This window comes from Hemitrygon akajei, unplaced genomic scaffold (assembly GCF_048418815.1).
Source record: "Hemitrygon akajei unplaced genomic scaffold, sHemAka1.3 Scf000048, whole genome shotgun sequence".
NCBI lineage: Eukaryota > Metazoa > Chordata > Chondrichthyes > Myliobatiformes > Dasyatidae > Hemitrygon > Hemitrygon akajei.
In genome coordinates, this window is record NW_027331934.1 from 6,952,798 (window position 1) to 6,968,757 (window position 15,960).

Sequence of the window (15,960 nt, forward strand, 5' to 3'; positions counted from 1 at the left end):
GTTGCAGTGGTCGCGTCTCTGGCACCGAGACTGGACCCTCAGCTCAGAAGGGAAGGAAGGAAAAGAAGAGAGCAGTAGTGATAGGGGATTCGATAGTTAGGGGGACAAAGATGAGGTTCTGTTGGAGAGATCGAAAATCTCGGATGGTCTGTTGCTTCCTGGGTGCCAGGGTCGGCGCTATCTCGGATTGAGTTATCGGTATGCTCAGGAGGGAGGGTAAGAAGCCAGATGTCGTGATCCATGTAGGGACCGATGATGTGGATAGGAAGAAGGAGGAGGTCCTGCAAAGAGTTTAAAGAGTTAGGTGCAAAGTTGAAGGACAGAATCTCCAGGGATCCCTTCTCAGGATTGTTCCCCGTGCCACATGCTAATGAGGTTAGAAATAGAAAGATAATGCAGCTAAATACGTGACTAAGGAGATGGTGCAGGAGGGAGAGCTTCATGTTTCTGGACAATAGGGCTTTTGTTCCAGGGAAGGTTGACCTGTTCCGACGGGACGGGTTGCACATGAGCTTGAGGGGAACTAACATCCTTGCGGTTAGGTTAGCTAATGTTGCTCCGGGGGGTTTACACTGGATTTGCAGAGGGAGGGGAACCAATGAGTTAGAGCTGGTGGTGAGGTGCGGGAGGATAAGGGTCATGCGAGGACTGCTTCTGTGGACTGAAATCAAAGGTTTATATGTGATAGAAATGTTTTCAGGTGCCAAACTGAAGAGACTGGGGAAGAGGTGTCTGGCTCTCAAATAGAGAAAGACAGAGCAGCAGAAGAAGTTCATAGAGTAAAGCCAGATCTTACATATAGAGAGGCTTTCAGGAATGAGAAGCAGAATAAAGGATCTAAAGGTAGTAAGGTAGAAGGGCTAAAGTGTGTGTACTTCAATGTAAGAAACATCAGGAACAAAGGTGATGAACTGAGAGCTTGGATACATTCATGGAATTATGATGTAGTGGCCATTACAGAGACTTGGCTGGCACCAGAGCAGGAATGGATTATAAATATTTCTAGATTTCAGTGCTTTAAAAGGGATAAAGGGGGGGGGGGGGTGTGAAGGGGAGGAGGGGTGACATTACTGGTCAGGGATACTATTACAGTTACAGGAAGGGTAATTAATGTAGCAGGATCCTCTTTTGAGTCAGTATGGGTGGGAGTCTGGAACAGGAAGGGAACAGTTAATCTATTGGGAATATTGTGTAAGCCCCCTGGTAGGAGCAGATTGGGGGCAGATTTTGGAAAGCTACAAAAGTAATAGGGTTGTTATCATGGGCGACTTTAACTTCCCTAATATTGACTGGCACCTGATTAGTTCCAAGGGTTTAGATGTGGCAGAGTTTGTTAAGTGTGTCCAGGATGGATTACTGTCACAGTATGTTGACAGGCCTACTAGGGGGAATGCCATACCAGATCTAGTATTAGGTAACGAACCGGGTCAGGTCACAGATCTCTCAGTGGGTGAGCATCTGGGGGACAGCAATCATCGCTCCCTGACCTTTGGCATTATCATGGAAAAGAATAGAATCAGAAAGGACAGGAAATTTTTAATTGGGGAAGGGCAAATTGTGAGGCTATAAGGCTAGAACTTGCGTGTGCGAATTGGGTTGATATTTGTTTTGCAGCGAATTGTACTATGGGCATGTGGTCGATGTTTGAGTATCTCTTGCAGGATGTTAGGGATAAATTTGTCTCGGTGAGGAAAATAAAGAATGGTAGGATGAAGTGAGGTGGATAATCTGGTCAGGTGGAAGAAGGCAGCATACATGAGGTTTAGGAAGCAAGGATCAGAGCGGTCCATTGAGGAATATGTTTTTATTAACAGCATCGATGTGGGGGTAGAGGGGTGGGTTTCCAAGTTTTCAGCAGACACAAAGGTTGGTCATCTTGTGGATAGTGTAGAGGACTGTCGAAGATTGCAGGGAGACATTGATAGGATGCAGAAGTGAGCTGAGAAGTGGCAGATGGAGTTCAACCCGGAGAAGTGTGAGGTGGTACACTTTGGCAGGATAAACTCCAAGGCAGAGTACAACGTAAATGGCAGGATACTTGGTAGTGTGAAGGAGCAAAGGGATCTGGGGGTACATGTCCACAGGTCCGTGAATGTTGCCTCATAGTTAGATAGAGTAGTTAAGAAAGCTTAGCCTTCATAAGTCAAGGGATAGAGTTTAAGAGTCCGGAGGTAATGATGCAGCTGTATAAAGCTCTGCTTAGGCCACACTTGAGTACTGTGCCCAGTTCTGGTCGCCTCATTATAGGTAGGATGTGGAAGCATTGGGAAGGGTACAGAGGAGACTTACCAAGATGTAGCCTGGTTTAGAGAGTATGCGTTATGATCAGCGATTAAGGGAGCTGGGGCTTTACTCTTTGGAGAGAAGGAGATTGATGGGGGACATGATAGAGTTATACAAGATATTAAGAGGAATAGATAGACTGGACAGCCAGCGCCTCTTCCCCGGGGACCACTGCTCAGTACAAGAGGACATGGCTTTAAGGAAAGGGGTGGGAATTTCAAGGGGGTTATTAGAGGAATGTTTTTTCCTCAGAGAGTGGTTGGTGCGTGGAATGCACTGTCTTGAGTCAGTGGTGGAGGCTGATACACTAGTGAAATTTAAGAGAATACTGGACAGGTGTAAGGAAGAATTTATGGTGGGGATTATATGGGAGGCAGGTTTTAAGTGGCTGCACAACATCGTGGTCCGAAGGGCCTGTATTGTGCTGTTCTATTCTATATTCTATGTTCTATAACTGATATAGTGAATGCCAATGGTCTGACAAAAGAAACTGCAATGGAATACAGATCCACAATTCACTGAAAATGACACCAGAGTTAGCTGCTTTAACAAGCTACAAATGCAAGGCACAGTCAAAAGACAAGGAACCGAAAATAAACGAAACGTGAAATAACAAACTTCACATCATGTGTTGTGAGTTTCATTATCACAAAGATTACCACAACAGTAAATTTGTATCTGTGAAACAAATATTGTAATGTCTGATTTACCTTGCCTTGTGTTGTATTCCATTAAAACACTGGTAGTTCTAGCTAACAACAACCGAGTGCTGGATGACTCATTGCGATGAGAGGTGCAAAACTGTACTTCACAAGGCAATGAAAGATTGGAAGATTGTTGGTATATAGGATAGGTGGAGATTGAAAAAGATTGTTTGCATATATCATTGAGGCGGTGGGATAATTTTTGGTGAAAGTTTGATAAATATCATTGCGGTGTTGGGATACACACTGGACAGAGGTGGAACAGAATGTTCGATATATATCATTGAGGTGGTGGGATACAGACTGGACAGAGACTGAAAAATATGTTTGATATATATCATTAAGGTGGTGGGATAGACTGGGCAGAGAAAAAACAAGATGGTTGATATATATCATTGAGGTGCTGGATACAGACTGGACAGAGGTTGAACAAGATGGTTGATATATATCATTGCGGTGATGGGATACAGGCTGGACAGAGGTTGAACAAAATCGGCATGGAATAAGCTGAATGAAAGAGTTGGGTGAAGGGATCAAGTTCAATCACAAGTGGTCCTCCAGCAAGACACAGTCAGTAAATTTACAATACCTACTATTGCATGGAAAAGATTCTAAAATGACAGAGATAGAACGAACAATAGGAAATTTGGCATATAACCGTTGTCCTTCACTAAGTTTCATCAACCTACCATAGAAAGTATCCCAACAGGATACTTTATGCGTTCGTACTGCTACTACTTTACTCATGACTGCCAGGAACTGGAGAGAGCTGTAGACATTGCGAAAACCAGACTGCCCGCCATGAGGTGTGTATGAACTTCCTGTTGTATCAGTAAAGCAGGCAGAATAACCTCACAGTCCTGGTCATTCTCGCTTTCCACCTGGGACGAAGATTACACACTCAGTGGAAAACACAAATCACCAGACTCAAGGACGGCTTCCATTCAGCTGCTATAAGCAAACTGAATGCACCACAGCTAGATAAGATGCACCTTAACCTCAAAATGTAACTTGCTATGACCTTGCACCGTATGCCAAAGTGCGCTTTGGTTTCTCTGAAACAATGATGCTTTGTTACACTCTGTAGCTCCACTTACCCTATATCTCCTCAATGTTCTGTTGTGCTCTATTGATCTGTATGGATGGTATGCAAAACAATATTTTCATTGCACCTCAGTACATGATAAAAATACACAGATATCCCATTTTAATTGTGTGGAGATCATGGACAGGTTGGGTCAAAATTTCGAAAATCAAAAAAACCTACTAAGGCGCAAAGAGACTTGGGAGTGCTTGTGCAGCTTTCCCTACAGGTTAATATACAGGCTGAGTCGGTGATGAAGAAGGCAATTGCGATGTTTGAATTCATTTCAAGAGGACAATAATATAAAAAGAAGGATGTACTGTTCAGAATTTATAGAGACCTGATGAGGCAACACTGAGAGTATTGTGCGCAGGTTTGGGCCCCTAACATGAGAAAGGATGATTGAAATGGGGAGGGTTAAAAGGCGGTTCAGGAAAATGATTCCAGGTTTGATTCCAATGAACGTGTTCTCGTAATATACTATTCTATGTTCTAAGTTATGTCCTATCTCCATTTGACCATACGATATAGGAGCAGGATTAGGCCGTTTGGCACATCGAGTCTGCTCCGCACTTTCAGCATGGCTGATCCAATTTTCCTCACATTCCCAATCTTCTGACGTCTCATCAAATCCTTTCATGCCCTCACTATTCAAGAGCCAATCAACCTCCGTGTTAAATTTATATAAAGATCAGGCCTTCATGGGTGCCTGCGGCAAAAAAGCTTCCACAGATTCAACATTCTCTGGTAAAATAAATTCCTGCTCGCCATGTTCAAATAGGGGGCCCCTCTATTCTGAAGTAGGGTCATCTGCTCGTATAGTATCCCACCAGAGGAAACATTATCTCTACATCACCTCTATCAAGGCTATTCACCATTCCATGTGTTTCAATAAAGTCACCACTGATTCTTCTGAATTCCAGTGAGTACTGGCCCAGAGCCATCAAACGAGGTTCACATGACAAGCCATTCAATCGTGGAATCGCTTTTGCGAACACCCTTTGAATCCTCTGCAGTTTCAGCACATTCCTATCGAAGTTAAGAGGCCCAAACCTGCTCTGAATACTCCAAGTGCGGCCTAACTAGTGCTTTATACAGATTGAAAATTACATCGTTGCTTTAATACTCTAGTCGTCTTGAGATGAATGCTAACATCGCATTTGCCTTCCTCACCACGGACTCAACCTGCAAATTAACCTTCAGGGAAACTTGCACAACGACCTTCAAATCCCTTTGCACCTCATTTTTTTTTGTATTTTGAAAATAACTAACTCTTTCCTTCCGTCTACCATACATTTCCCGACACTGTATTCCATTTCCTTGCCCAGTTTCCTGACTGTGTAAATCTTTCTGTAGACTTTCTAATTCCTCAAAACCTCATGCCCCTCTACCTGTCTTCATTCTGTCTGCATACTTTGCAACAAAGCCATCAATCCCACCGTCATTAGCATATGACGTAAAATAATCGGTCCCAACACAGACCCCTGTGGAAAATAACTGTCACTGTCAATGGGAGAAATCCAGAAAAGCTTCCTTTTATTCCGACGCTTTGCCCCTTTCCAATCAACCACAGCTTTATCAATATTAGAATCTTTCTTGTAATACCATGATCTCGTAGCTTGTTAAGGAACCTAACGTATTGAAGCGAAACAAAGACCTTCTGAAAATCCAAATACACAGCATCAACCGATTCCCCTTTGTCTATCCTGCTCGTTATTTCTTCAAAGAACTCCATCAGTTTTGTCAGACAAAACTACGGCCTATTTTATGACGGGTCTCCAGGTACCCTGAGCCCACATTCTGGGGTACACGCCATCAAGTCTAGGTGACATATATAATTTCAAACTTTTCAGTTTCCCAAGAAACCATTCTCTAGTTCTGGTAACTTCACACACTTGATGCCCCCTGAACTTCCGATATACTGCTAGAGACTTCCTCCATGATGATTGGTGCAAAATACACCTTCAGTTCGTCCGCCATTCCTTGTCCCCATTTACTGCATCCCCAGTTTGCAGCGTTCTGATATCCAGTCGTGCCTGTCTTTTACACTTCATGTATCTATTAAACATTTAGGAGCCTCTTTAATGTTATCTGCTCGATTAATTTGGTGTACAACCTCAGTTTTTTTAACAACTTTTGTTGCCTTCTGTTTGTTTTTACAAACTTGCCAATCCTCCAACTTCCCACAAATTGCTGCTCTGCTTCCATCCCTGCGAGTGGCCGTTTCCAATCAATTCTGGGGAATTCCCCTCTCCTGCCTCGGTAATTCCCTGTACACCACTGTATTGCTGGTAATTCTGTAATATCGATATCTCTGTCTTTAGCTTCTCCTTCTGGAGTTTCTATTTGACTCCCACTAGCTGACTGTAGGGGACAGTGAGAGGGACTTTCCAAACACGGATTGAACACTAAACCCCGGATTTACTGCTGCAAACACGGAACTGCCCATTAACTCTTAGCCTCTCACTATGGGGGAAGGAGTGGCAACTTCGTCTGTTCTTTGCTTCCAAAGGATCTCCAGAACCAAACATCTGAGCACAGAACATTAATACTAACGCATCACCCCATACTCCTGGGCAGCTTGAACATCGTGTCTGTTATGTATGTATCAAAACCTGTGTGATATCCCAGGACCCTGAGTCAGTGGTGGAGGCAGATACACTAGTGAAGTTTAAGAGATTACTAGACAGGTATATTGGGGAATTTAAGGTGGGGGATTATATAGGAGGCAGGGTTTGAGGGTCGGCACAACATTGGGGGCCGAAGGGCCTGTAATGTGCTGTACTATTCTATGTTCTATGTTCACAGGGTCCCAACCCACCCCCAAGATGATCACACATCTTTCCCCTGTCTCACACAGTAATCAGAATTCCCCGCAACCCGTGCCTATCTGTCCGAGACGTCTGCTTCATCGCGGAGGGAGGAATGTCCAGTTCCACCTGTAGAAGCAACAAGATCGGACGAACACCAAACACTGGAGTTTCCATGTTCCTGGACTCCTCATCCCAGGATTATAACGAATGGCCCAGCACTCCCAGGACTCCTTTCTGTCGCAAATGTGCTGCAGTGTCTCACTTATTCCCAGTTCAAAAATCTAACAACCCTACACCGACCCATTGCAGAATTGCAACCTGAGGAACCGCTGTCTGGACGGGGATCGGTTTGACCTCCGCGCCATGATTCTCAAAATGGCCCCGGATACATTTCATGTCTCTGGGCATATTGTTGTTTATTTTATTGTTGAGTGGGATCTACACCACGTTAGTTAGCCGCCACTTTTCCCGTAGTGGAACAGGAACAATATATTTCAATATTAAATAGTAAATATAGCCCTGGAAACAGGGAATAGAGATTATTCTTTTTTTTTGATTCACAATTATTGACCGATTGCAAGATGTTTGTGACATTCTAAAAAGATTTGCATAAATACAATCCCAACATTCGTTAGTCATCTCTTCATTCCAGCACAGAAATCATACATTCCATACAGTAAATGCTCAAAACATCCTCGAATCCACACTGGATCCTGAGGCCACTGAATCTCCGCTGAAGGGCTGTGTAGAGTGATAAAAATCTTCAACACTCCTTGAAGCTGTGGTGGGCTGTTTCCCTGGTGACTGAGGAAGAGTCCAACCAGAACTAAACGAAAAGGGAAGTTACATTCTCAGCATCACATGCTCTGAGTTCCCTTATGACCACAATGAATACTGAAGACTCTGCCATTCTGGAATGGTTAAACTAAAATACCAGTTGCTGTTTTAACCGTTTTGAGGTAGTTCCAGCTCTACAGAACTTCAGCAGTGCAGAAGCTGTTCCAAACTAAAACAGTTTGTTGAATACGATCAGTCTGTTTCAAACATCGGTAATCTGTTATTTACAAAAGAAATTATATGGTGGTGATATTTATGAGGTGTCCGTCTTTGCTTCATTCAGCAATTCAAATTTTTCAAATTTCTGTACCTTCAAATAACCTAAACCTACATTTGACAATACAATCAAGTTCGGCCCCTGCTACTGGACAGAATGTTCGAGAAGGTTTCTAGATGCAGCTGAATGGATTGTGAGGTTTTGCTCTCAGTTTCCAGACTCCACTACTGATGAAAACATCTTCACCCGCCCACTCTATCGAGACATCAGTATTTGTTAGGTTTCAGTGAGGTTCGTACTCCCAGTGCCCCCATTCCTCTTTTGAGAACAGGCCCAGAGACAGCAAATGTATTACATACATAAAGCTTTTCATTCCAGAAATATTTGCAAACAACTACTGAGATGAAAACATTTTCGGTGGCAGGATAAATAAAAGAGAAATTCTGCTGTTTATTAACTGGGCAAAAGAACTTCGGAAGTTCAGAGTGTTCAACTATGCAAGAGGCAAAAGAGATGAGGGAGATTTTCAATGATTTCTCCGTGTCTACATGGAACATAGAATCATAGAAACGTAGAAAACGAACAGCACCATACAGGCTCTCCGGCCCACAAAGTTGTGCCGAACATGTTCCTACATTAGAAAATACTCGGCTTACCCATAGCCTTGTATTTTACTAAGCTCAAAGGAACCTATGTAAAAGTCTCTTAAAAGACCCTATCGTATCCGCCTCCACAACTGTTGCCTGCAGCCCATTCCACGCACTCTCCACTCTCTGAGAAAAAACTGACCCTTGACATTTCCTCTGTACCTACGTCCCAGCACCTAAAACCTGTGTCCTCTTGTGGCAACCATTTCAACCCTAGGAAAAAGCCTCTGATTATCCACACGATCAATGCCTCTCATCATCTTATACAACTCTATCAGGTCACCTCTCATCCTTCGTCGTTCCAACGAGAAAAGGCCGGGTTCACTCAACCTATTCTCATAAGACATGCTCCCCAATCCAGATAACATCCCTGTAAATCTCCTCTGCACCCTTTCTACGCCTTCCACGTCTTTCCTGTAGTGAGACGACCAGAACTAAGCACAGTACTCCAGGCGGGGTGGAACCAGGGTCCTATATAGCTGCAACATTACCTCTCGGCTCCTAAATTCAATTCCACGATTGATGGCCAATGCACCATAGGCCTTCGTAACCTCAGAGTCAACCTGCGCAGCTGCTTTGAGTGTCCTATGGAGTCGGACCCCAAGATCCCTCTGATCCTCCACACTGCCAAGAGTCTTACCATTAATATTGTATTCTGCCATCATATTTGACCTAACAAAATGAACCATTTCACCGTTTCTGTCTAAGCCCGTTGAGCCCAAGCCCTTAAGCATTCACTCTGCTCCAGGCTCACTCCGCTCCTCGCTGTATAAGACTGTGTCCTTTTTAAATCTCCCCCGCTTCACTTCCCACCGTCACACGCCTGCGCAGTCCCGCCTCTCTGAACTCCGATGAGAAAAAGAAAAATTTAAGATGGTGCCCGCCGCACTCCCGTTCTTATCCTCCAACTTCCTTCTCCAAACGAAATTCCCGATACTTCACATCTTCATACGGCTACTGCTCTTCCTTTAACTGAATGAAATAGCGGAGAACTGTGGGCACAGATGAGTACATCATAGAAACTAACCTCCCCTCCATGGACTCTGTCTATACTTCCCACTGACTCAGTAAAGCAGGCAACATAATGAAAGATCCCCACAACCGTATCATTTCTAATACTCCCATCGAGCCGAAGATAAAATAAAACCGAGACATATCACTAGGCTCGAGGACGGTGTCCATTCTGCTGTTAGAAGCGAACAGCGTGATGAATGGACTCCTGACCTCGCAGTCTAAATCGATGTGACCTTGCACCACATATCTACCTGCACTGCACTTTCTCTGGAACCAGAATGATTTGTTACAACTGGCACCTGCCAGCCTTCTCCTTCCCACCCTTCCCCACCTTCTTGATAGGGCCCCTGCCCCTCCCTCTTCAGTCCTGACAAAGGGTCTCGGCCCGGATCGTGACTGTTGGTTTCCACGGATGCTGCCCGACTTGCTGAGTCCTCCAGCGTGTTGTACGTGTTGCCTTGACCCCAGCATCTGCAGAGTATTTTGTGTTTATGATGGCGGCTTCTCTCCTATCTCAGCCACATGTTTCTCCTCGATTCATTCGTTCTGCTGATCTCTGTTTCCCTCCAGGAAACAGGCTGGTGAATCTCTAAAATAAATGCTCTCTAACCTCTTTGCTAATCCTCTATAGAATTAAATTCCATCTTCTGCTGCCCTGTGTTGCCCAAACCACTCATGTTCCACCCCGTTATTATTTCCAACTTCCCACCTCCCCCATTACTTGTATTCACCTCCCACTCCCTAATTCTTGCCCCATCCCGAACCCTCACTTGTTTTCTCTGACTTTTTCCCGTCTGCTCTCAGTCCAGTGGGAGGGTCTCGGACCAAAATGTTGTTCCCCTCCACAGACACTGCCCGACCCACTGAGTTCCTCTGACAGTTTGTTCTTTGGTCTATATAACCCACGTTATTATGGGGAGCGGGATTTTACACCATATTCCAGGTACAATCTCAATAAACCCCAAATGTTCAACACTCCTTGGAGCTCTGGTGGTCTGTTACCCTGGTGATGTAGGAAGCAGAACTAACTGGAAAAGGAAATAATGAACTCAACCTCACATGCTCTGAGTTTCATTATGTTAAAGAGGAATACTGAGCTCTCAGCCATTTTGTAATGGGGAAGCTAAAATTCCAGTGGCTGTTTTAACCCTGTCTCGAGGTGCATGCAGTAAATATATTGGTAGTTCCATCTCTACAGAACTTCCAGCAGTGCAGAAGCTGGTCCAAAATCAAACACATTGTGGGATGCGGCCTCTCTGTTCCAAATGTCAACTGTGGGATATTTACAAAGGGCATCGCACAATGCATTGTTGTTATAACCGTGAAGTTCCCTTCTTCGTTAAGTGGTTAAAATTTTCCTCGTATTCCTGTGTCTGCAAATATCTTCTAACTGCGATAAACCCCCGGCATTGATACAGGTGGACTTCAGATCCTGCTACTGGACAGAATGATGAAAGGGAATTTCCTCAGATACAATTGAATGGATTGAGATTGTGACCTCAGGTTCCAGACTCCCCTCCTGTTGAAAACATCTTGTCCCCATCGACTCTATCCAGAACATAGGATTTCACTGAGGTTCCTGTTCCCGTAGTCACCATCCCTCCATCGATAATAAGAGCAGAGACATATCCAACTTCCGTTAATTCCCCTCCTCCCCTTTTTGCCCCATCCCTGATATATAGATTTCCCCCCTCCCTTTTTTTCTTTTTGTCTCTGCCCATCACTCTGCCTGTTCTCCACCTCCTCCTGATGCTCCCGTACCGCTTTCTTTCTCCCTAGGCCTCCCGTCCCATGATCCTTTCCCTTCTTTAGCTCTGTATCCCTTTTGCCTATCACCTTTCTGGCTCTCAGCTTCACCCCACCCCCTCCGTTCTTCTCCTATCATTTAGCTTTATCCCCTCCCGCTCCTATTTTCAAATCTCTTACTATCTTTCCTTTCAGTTAGTCCTGACGAAGGGTCTCGGCCCGCAACGTCTACAGCTCTTCTCCCTATAGATGCTGCCTGGCCTGCTGTGTTCCACCAGCTTTTTGTGTCTGTTGTTGTCTGAATTTCCAGCATCTACAGGTTTCCTCGTATATTCCTCATACATAAAGCTTTTCAATCCAGAATCACTCTTGTGAACTTTGTAAACAACAACTGTAATGAACACATTCTCACGAATAGCAGATAATGTGGTAGGAGGATAAATTATTGAGAAAACCTGTTACTTCCTCCCCGCCCCGATAACAGTTACAAAATAACATCTGAAGATCAGCGTGCTCATCTACGCATGAAGCCGTAAGAGATGGGAGAGATCTTCAATGACATCTCAGTGCCTGTGTTTACTTGGGAGACAGATAGAGACTATAGAAATGAGAAAAGCCAGTCAGGTCACGGATTGTGTACGGATTACACAACAGGAGTTTGCTGCCTTCAGGAGAATTAGGACGGATAAATCCCCAGGGCCTGACAAGGTCTCCCTCGGACCCTGTGGCAGGCCGGTGCAGGAGGCCTGGCAGACGCGGATGTTGCTGTCATTTAAGGAACTGAGTTACAGGGACAGGTTGAACAGATTAGAAATTGATAACCTGGAGCACATGAGAATCAGCAGAGATGCTCGCAGGGGTTCTGAACCACTTTCTGCTATGCTGAACGGTGAGGCCTGTGGACCCCATGTTGGGAACCCCTCCTAGAGAATACAAGACCAAGAATGGTATAAATAGGGTGAATGCATGTAGGCTATTGCCTTTCGGGATGGGTGGGGGCATGGATTTGGGCCGAAAATTTTAATAATTAAGGGTAATTTGAGGGGGAGGTTCACTGAGAGGCCGTGATCACGGAGCGATAAAGATCTGCAACAATCCTTGCAGCTCTGGTGGTTTGTTACCCTGGAAACGGAGGAAGTGTCTCACTAAATTTAACCGAAAAAGATAATAACAAACTCAGCATCAGATGCGTGTTTCATCGTGACAAAGATTAACACTGCAGCCATTTTGTAACGGTGAAACAAAAATTGTAAAGGCAGCTTTTACCCTGCAACGTGCTGTGTTCAATTTAATCTCTGGTAGCTCTAGCTAATTAAAAAAAAAACCTGGAATAGGTGCAAGACAAAACTTCACAATTGAGACAATGTTTAGTAGCGAGATTGCTGATATATATCAATAAGGTGGTGGGATGCAAGCTGGACAGATGTTGAACAAGATGGGCAGGGAATAAGCAGATAAAACCGGGAGTGAGATGGAATCAAGGGCAATGTCTGATGGTCCTCCAGCAATACACAGATACTGAAATAATAGTACACACTGATAGATAACAGATTCCAATATAACAAAGCCAGAACAATCAATAAAAAAATGTGGTTATATGTCCTTTTCCACTCTACAAGCTTTATCAATGCTCCACAGAAAGTATCCCATCCCGATACTTCACATCTTCATACGGCTATTGCACTTCGTTTAAATGAATGAAATAACAGAGAACAGTGGGCACATCATAGAAACCAGCCTCCCCTCCATGGACTCTGTCTATACGCCCTGCTGCCTCAGTAAAGCAGCCAACATAATGGAAAATCCCCTTCACTTCTCAGTCTCCGATTGGGTCAAAAATAAAATAAAACAGAAACGTAACACCAGGCTCAAGGACAGTTTCCGTTCTGCTGTTATAAGCGAACTGAATGTTCCCCAGTGTGATGAGATGGACAGCTGACCTCACAGTCTAACTAGATGTGACTTTGCACCATATATCTACTTGGACTCTACTTTCTCTGTGACCATAATGAATTGTTACACTCTGTTATTGTTTTAACTTTTATCACCTCGATGTACTGTTGTAATGCTTGACCTATGTGGGTGATAGCAAAGACAGGATTTTCACTGTGCCTCGGTTCATGTAAAAAAACAGATTCCCCATTTTAATCGTGTGGGAATATTAGATAGCCTGGGTTGCTCCTTTGGAAATTCCGGAGGGAGTGTACACATTTCCGAGAAACTCAGATAAATGAAAAAGACTTAATTCTTGCATTAATACGGTCAAATAATAGGAAACATTGGCTGCATGTCGGCAAGTCGTAGCAATGGAAGGAAGATGGAAAGAAATTTCCCAATTCCCCGTCAGGAAGTGAGAGATCTGGATCTCACTGTCCTGACTGAACGGAAGAAAGATGAAACTACCAATACACGTGGAGCAGTGTCCCGAGGGTGCGATTACTCTGTTTAACCCTCTCTGTCTGCAAGAACACATAAAGGCCGAATGGCCGCTTTCAGTGTGCTGTAAAACCGTTATCGACCCCAGGCATCGATCCAGGTGAAGTTTGGATCCGATACCGGGCCGCGTGATGGAGGTGAAGTTCCCCAGGTACAACTGAACGGATGGATATAGTCCGGGCATCACCACCTCATCCCGCTCCTGTGACCCGAGCAACAGAGGCTGAGCGGCGGCTCATCTCTCAGGCGGTTCGGTGCGAAGGTCCCACAACCCGGACCAACCTCAGCAGGCTGTGTCCAGGAAGCGGGACGCGGCCGCCCGTTCGGGGACGTTAACGGGACTCACTGAACAACATCAGGTGTCACCCCAGAAATTGTCGGTCCGGTTCCCTCTCAGGACCGGTCTCAATACTCACCGATGGGAACTTGATCAATTTCCCCCGCAGACAGTGATCCGACCCCCGGCTCCCCGCCAACGATCTGTTTCGACACAGAAAGGAAAGAAAACCCCCGCCCATCCGGGGACCGCGTGAGCGGGGGCGGGGCCTCGAAAAGCCGCAGCTGCTGCAGATCTGCGTTTGAAATGGGAGGGAGAAGTGGATCACGTGACGGGGGAGTTAATGCAATCCCTGCATTGATTAGTTATCTCTTTATTGCAACATGAACGTCACATATTCCACACAGTGAATACTCACGGCATCCGGGCATCCACACCGGCTCCTGAGGCCACTGAGGGGCGGAGATCAGAGAGCGATAAAAATGTTCAACACTCCTTAGCTCTTCTGGGCTGTTAACCTGGTGATGGAGAAATGGCTCAGCAGAACTAAATGAAAATAGGAAATAAGGAACAACCTCACATACGTTGAGTTTAATTGTGACAAAGATGAATACTGAGCTCTCAGCCATTTTGTAATGTGGAAGCTGAAATTCTAATGGTTGTTTTAACCCTATCTAGAGGTGCCTCCAGTAAATCTGTTAGTAGTTTCATCTCTACAGAACTTGCAGCAGTGCAGAAGCTGTTCCAAAATCAAAACACATTGTTGAATGCGGCCTGTCCGTTTCAAATGTCAACTGTAGGATATTTACAAAGGATATCACACAATACATTGCGGCGATAACCATTAAGTGTCCTTCATTGTTCAATTAAGTGGTTAAAAATTCCATTATATTCTTGTGTCTGCGAATAAACTATAACTACGCTCAAACCCCTGCACTGATACAGGTGATAATCAGATCCTGCTACCGGACAGAAGAATGGAAGAGAAGATCCCCAGATATAATTAAATATATTGAGATTGTGATCTCAGATCCTAGACTCTCCTACTGCTGGAAACATCTTGTCCCTATCACTCTATCCAGTCCTCAAGGATTTCATTGACATTTCTGTTCCAAGTCACCACCCCTCCATTGAGAACAGGCCCAGAGACACCAAATGCCCTTTATACATAAAACATTTCATTCCAAAATAATTCTTGTGAAATTTGTAAGCAATAACTGTCATGAGCACATTTCCAGAATAATAGACAAGTTGGTGACAGGATAATTTATTGTGAGAAACTGTGCTTTCCTTACTGCCCTGTGAACAGTCACAACATATCTCCCGATGTTCAGTGTGCCTATCTATGCATGGAGCCGAAAGAGATGGGAGAGATTTTCAACAAATTCTGTGTGCCTGTGTTTCCTTGGGAGACAGGAAGGGACTGTGGAAATGACGAAAGCCGGCCAGGTCATGGATTGTGCACGGATTACACAACAGGTGCTTGCTGTCTTGAGGTGAATTTGGATGGATAAACCCCCGGAACATGGTAGAGACTGCAGGAGCCCTGTCGGACACGGATGATGCTGGTATTTAAGGAGTAGAGTTACAGGGGTAGGTTGAACAGGTGAGAAGCTGATTCCGCGAAGCACAGGAGAATGACGAGAGAAGATAGCATGGAGTTCCCAAACTTTTTAAGACCGTGGACCCCTACCAGACTGGCGGGACTGTGGACCTCAGGTTGGGAACCTCTGCTAGAGGTAAACAAAACTCTGATGGTAGAAATAGCGTGAATAGGTTTCGCCCCAAATGTTCGGTGTGCTCATGGGGTTAGGGCAAAAATTGGAATATTTAAGGGGAATCGGACTAGGAACTATCTCACTCAGAGGGTGACACGAATGCGGATGCCGGTGTCAAATGTGG